Here is a 6,014-nt window from a genome sequence, read left to right as displayed (position 1 = left end):
ACTCTCCTGTATCTGAACTCAAGGGATTATCGGAAGCTTGATGTTAAAAGAATTGTGGGTATCAAGAACTGTCTTGACTTCATCTCCCACAATCCACTCGCTTTCCACCAATGCCAATATGGGATAGTTTCGAGGAAGAACAGTCTCCAGTTACTTCAAACTACATTTCCCATGAGGACATGCGCTTAGGCCCTGGCTTCCCTAGTGACCAGTAGCCAATGGGAAAGGCCTCCGTAGCCACCCTGTAGGTTAGAGTCCAGCCATTGGGCCCCATTGCTTGGCCTAGGCCGGCTCCAGAAGGTGCAGAGTTGGGAGACAGTTGTGGGGCATGCGGTGCTGCAAGGGCACTCCGGGTCCAGGAGCTTCCGAGCGGGCTCGATTTTCCGCGGCTGTTTAAGGAGTAGAACTTCGGTAGCCGCGGAGCTGGAGGTCAGCGAGACAGAAAGCCTGAGTGGCAGTGGCCGGGGACTGTGGGACCGAGGGGGCCTTGGGAGGAGGGTGCTTCCGGGGCTGCGGTCTTCAGCGCCTAACTCCGCCCAGCTCTGCCACTTGAGGGGTGGGGGTGTCCATGGGAGTCAGGGGGTGGGCACCAGTTGCCGGAGCATCCAGAACATAAGCACGCACCCCACCCCCCAACTCTTTTGTTTTATTCCTACCACCACTCGCCCCTCTCCCTCACACCACTCAGCATGTGCTGCTTCCTAGGATGTTAGGGCTGAGTCTTCCTTAAGTCGAATCTGGACTCCTTCATGCAAGAAGGAGTGCTATTTTCTCTCACTCAATTTGTAGTTTAGGTTTGAACATCTACCACTGCAATCTCAATCTTTCTCTCTCTCTCTCTCTCTCTCTCTCTCTCTCTCTCTCTCTCTCTCTCTCTCTCTCTCTCTCTCTCCCTCTCTCCTCCCCTCTCCCCCCCCCCCCTGAAAATTTCTTGTTCTACTCGGGGCTTGATTTTCCGTCAGATTTCCGTTTCTGCTTCCTGATGATGAGATGTTTAAAAAATCGGCCCATCTCTCTTACTGGCCCCTTTCAACCAGTCATTGGAGTGGAAAGGATGTACTCCTTCAATTTCCAGAAGGGATAGGGAACAGAAGAAAGGAATCTTACATTTGAGAAATATATAATTAAGATTCAGTACAGTGTTCTAGTGAGAGTAGAAGGGAAATTGGACCTATTAAAAAACCTGGAGCATTTTAAGAGCTTCCAACAAAGACTAGTTGGCACCAATGTTGATAAACATTTAATGGGCGAGCTGTCTACAGAACACAGTAGACTGTGAAACACACTGCATTAATTACTGCATATTACAAATGTGTGCAAAAAGTGCCCAGGGCTTAGTGGAAGAGCATATAGATAGGAGGGAGAGGCTGAGTTGTGAGAGTTCTAGCCTAACTCAGGACTTGCTGAAGTCTTGAAATTTACCCTTCTTTTAGATCAATCCTGGTAGCCTTTGGGGAGGAGGTCACCTTTAATCTGGACTCAGTGGAATAAAGGAAATTTGAAATGAGTGAAGGAGGAAGATTTTCTGATGCAGGGGTTGGTGTTTAAGAGGAAGGCATAGAAAAGGGAGAACTGTATGGCAGGCACGTTCCCATTATATAGGAGTTATCAGCAGGGATATATTGGGAGATAATATTTGGGAAGAATATACAAAGTTTGAATTTTATTGTGTATTGAATAAAATTAAGAACAAAAAATTAAGACTGGGTGATTTTCCTTTTCATTGTAGGGGAACCTGATTTGAGATCAATTCTTGGAGAACACAAAGAAGTGTGGTGGTATGTTCCAGGTGTGAGTTTAATTTAAATATAAGGAGAAACTTTTGTCTTGTAGATGTTTTGTTTGTGGCTATTAGCCACAACCTGTACTTGTCAATTAGAAAGCAAAGTGCCATAAACATATTTTTTTAAGAAATGAGTTTGCTGTCCTTGTACAGCAGATTACCTGAATTGTAACCATCTGATTAGATAATAGTAATGACTCCTACTTATTGAGCCCACATAATATCCCAAGCTTCATCATAAACACTCTGTTACATTATCTGAGTGTCTTATAATATGTGTACTATTATTTCTCTTGAGGAAGAAACTAAAATGCAGATTTTAAGCAAATACCTGAAGTCACATAGATTGGAGATAATTGAGGTAGAGTTTCAGTGCACAGACTTGTGACTTGAAAGCCCATGTTCTTTCCCCCATGGTTTCCTAATCCTGATGTGCATTTTTTTTCTTGATTTTCCAGTTATGGCAAGGAAAGATTACTATAAGGTACAATTGATCATCTTGGAAGAAACTCAAATGAGTCATTTTGCATTTCTGTATCAGAGTGTGTCTGCTGTAAAGTAGTTGCCAATACCAAATTAGCTTAACTGCTATTATAATCACAGTTGATTATGTCTGCCAAAATCATAGTTAATATATCTTTTTTAAAAAAATTAGATGATTCTGTGCAAAAACTATTTCTTACCTCTAAGCCATTTGGATCTAGACAGTTCTTTGAGTTTTATTTCATTTTAGCTTTTTAAAAGGGAACCAGGTTACTAGATGTCCTCCGTGACCTAAGCACACATGATGTGCAGAAAATGCAACAAAATATGAGGTCTGAACCCTCACTAGGTCTAGGGAAGCTAGGTGACCACAATTCTGAGATACCCTAGAGTAAAGAATTGTGGGAGAGTAGAAACAGGTACAAAGCATTGTGGTAGGATAGAGGAAAGAGTGGCTAACCAGGGAGAGGGTTGGGGCTTTTGTGAGAAGGTGACATAATAGATAAGTCTTGAAGGGTAATGATTTGACAGGCAAAGAAAGGTAGAGAGGAGCCATTGGAGATGAAGGAATATGGACAGTTCATCATAGTGGGGTACTGAGATTGTTTGGGACAAGGAAGCTTCAAGCAAAGTATGCTACAGAGTTTTGAGAGTGATTTTTGGAGAATTAGGTGCAATGCTAAGAAATATGAATGTGTTCCCACAGGCCCACGGACTCAAAATGTCGGGCATGGACCAGTGGTAGTTACGTTGTGCTTCTACACACATTTTTTTTTTTTTTTTTTTGGTTTTTCGAGACAGGGTTTCTCTGTGTAGCTTTGCGCCTTTCCTGGGACTCACTTGGTAGCCCAGGCTGGCCTCGAACTCACAGAGATCCGCCTGGCTCTGCCTCCCGAGTGCTGGGATTAAAGGCGTGCGCCACCACCGCCCGGCTCTACACACATTTTAAATTTCATTAGTTGCATATTTGAATGTATCTGATAAAAAACTAGATTATTCATCAAACCTTAGGTTACATAGGATTTAATAAAAATAGAAAATACACCAGTCTTAAATTGATTTAAAGACAAATACTAAGTAATAGTATGAATATGTTAAATATGGCCAAGTTATAACCTCTTATTATTGGATGTAAGAAATGAAATTGTAGGCAATAGAAAAAAACATTATTTTCAGGAAAAGAGAACAGTGGAGGAACAGTAGATGTTGGAAGCAACTGGCAGCTGCTCCCTGGCTTCTCTGATCCTTCAGGTTTTTATCCCAATATCTGACTCCTGTTTTCTTTGTTTTTGTTTTTTTTTTTGTTTGTTTTGGTTTTTCGAGACAAGGTTTCTCCATGTTGTTTTGGTGCCTGTCCAGGATCTATCTTGCTCTATAGACCAGGCTGGCCTCGAACTCACAGAGATCCGCCTGGCTCTGCCTCCCGAGTGCTGGGATTAAAGGCATGTGCCACTGCCTCCTGGCTGACTCCTGGTTTTTAGTGATAAGATGAATTAGATTTATGTGTCATCTTCCCATTTGACAGTGGAAAGGTTGCACCAGAGGGAGGCATGACCAATATCTAAGTAGGGTGTTTTCTTTAGAGAGATCATAAGTATTGATGTGGGAGAGGAGGAAACAAACTTGAGAGATATTTATTGGTTAGAATTAGTAGAAATTGGTACGTGTAAATACTATTCTATTAGTGTTTCCACTTGCTTGTTCTTTATATTTTATGCTGAGTATAACATTGCCAGAGGATGCTATTTCATGCATTAAGGTAACAGTGTAGGGGAATTGTTACTGTTTGGGAGAGTGGATTTGGTTATGTAAAAGCACCCCTCTCACCTTCAAAATTCAATTTCAACATGAGTGTCTCTGGGAAGCCTGTCCAATAAACACTCTGCATATGCATGAATGCACACACAAGGCAAGGTTAGTATTCTCACTTCCGTAGGACCCATACTACCTCTGTTCCAGATGAGATCATACTGTAGTGTGCCATTCTGTGATGTTTCTTCTTCAGTAGATTGTGAGCTCCTTGAGGGCAGGAACCACATCTTGTTCATCTTTGTACTTAGAAAGAGTACTTGGGACAGTAGACATCTGACAAGTGGTTATCATTTGACAAAAAGTAACAAATATTCACATGGATGCAACTATGGACCTTGGTAGTTACAGATATTAAAAAATAAAAAATGTAAATTAACAGATAAAGCGATTTGCTGCGTGTGATACTTTTACTGAATATAGCAAATCAAATTCTCATACTTTCACTATATTTTCATTTTTAGACATTTTTATTATCTTTTTCTTTTTTTTTTTTTTTGGTTTTTCGAGACAAGGTTTCTCTGTGTAGCTTTGTGCCTTTCCTGGAACTCACTTGGTAGCCCAGGCTGGCCTCGAACTCACAGAGATCCGCCTGGCTCTGCCTCCCGAGTGCTGGGATTAAAGGCGTGCGCCACCACCGCCCGGCTTTATTATCTATTTCTTTCTCATAGTTTAACCCTGTTAGGCCTGTTCTACTTCTCTTGACAGGGCTCACATTTCTCCTTTCTTGTTACTTTTCTAGGAAACATCTTCCTCTCTAGCCACCAAGTCGATTTCATTTTTGGTATTAGTCTTAAATGCATCTTCTCTTGGTCAGACACATTGGTAGTGGGGTGATAATTTTATTCAGCCCTTCTTTGAAAATGATTTGTCAATATGCATCAGAAATCCTAAAACTGAACATAGTCTTTAACTGGTCATCATCAACTTCTAGTGCTATATTTTGAGGAAGCAATCATATTTCCCACAATTCAACTCCCAGCTTCCCTAGAACTGTTTATCATAATGACCAAAAAGGGGAAAAATGGTATCATAAATACCCAGTACTGGAAGTTTGAATGAAATCAATTGTGGATCATTAAGTAGCTACATCATCGAATGCTGCCAAAGTAAATTTCATGATGTGGAAATTTGTTTGTGATACATCCAGAGAAAATTCAGGCCATAAAACACCCAGTATAGTATAGCAGATTCCAACTTAAACATATGTATGTGTCTTATACATGCCATATAAATCTGTGTATGCACACATAGGAAAATTACTGTACTGTTTTTTTTTTTTTTTTTTTTTTTTTTTTTTGGTTTTTCGAGACAGGGTTTCTCCATGTTGTTTTGGTGCCTGTTCTGGATCTTGCTCTGTAGACCAGGCTGGCCTCGAACTCACAGAGATTCTCCTGGCTCTGCCTCCCGAGTGCTGGGATTAAAGGCGTGCGCCAACGCCGCCTGGCTACTGTACTGTTAAATATACACAAATAGGGGTTTGCTACAAATGACAAGATAACATGTGACTTCTACTTTTTATCATTTGTATATGTTTATTGTCCTATATTTTCCAGGGATACATTGTTCTTTATTTTTAAAGATAATTTCATCATACTTTATTTTTTAATTTTGTAAACTTATTTTAAAATACTACTATTGCCATTGCTTTCGTTTGGGATGTGCTTACCAGCCAACAGAAATGCATCATTTCTCGCCTGGATTTCTACTGTCTCTACACCAACTCTCTACCCATCTGTTTTTACATATAAAGGATTTTTTTTTATAAATCACAAGTCTGATTCTGTTCAGCCTCCATATAAATAGTTCAAAGGCTGCTCATTTTCCTTAGGATAATATCCAAATTTCTTTAGGCAGACTGATGAAAGCTTTGCAAATCAGCTGTACTAGCATCAATTTTTCTTCTTATAACTAATAAATTTCTTGGGATTGTAGGCCA

General features: G+C 40.5%; 1 protein-coding gene across 1 annotated transcript in view; it reads left to right on the top strand.

Annotated features, from left to right (window-relative positions):
• Positions 1-291: 291 nt before the first annotated feature.
• Enox2 (ecto-NOX disulfide-thiol exchanger 2) overlaps positions 292-6,014 on the top strand; it is a 282,945-nt gene continuing 277,222 nt past the window's right edge. Inside the window, exons 1-2 of the mRNA XM_059250208.1 lie at positions 292-429; positions 1,730-1,789. The gene's annotated coding sequence lies outside the window, so the exon portion shown is untranslated. The remainder of the gene's footprint in view (positions 430-1,729; positions 1,790-6,014) is intronic.

Source organism: Peromyscus eremicus, chromosome X, assembly GCF_949786415.1.
Source record: "Peromyscus eremicus chromosome X, PerEre_H2_v1, whole genome shotgun sequence".
Taxonomy (NCBI): Eukaryota; Metazoa; Chordata; class Mammalia; order Rodentia; family Cricetidae; genus Peromyscus; species Peromyscus eremicus.
The sequence above is the reverse complement of the archived record's forward strand: the minus strand, read 5'-3'. Positions and strand labels throughout refer to the sequence as shown.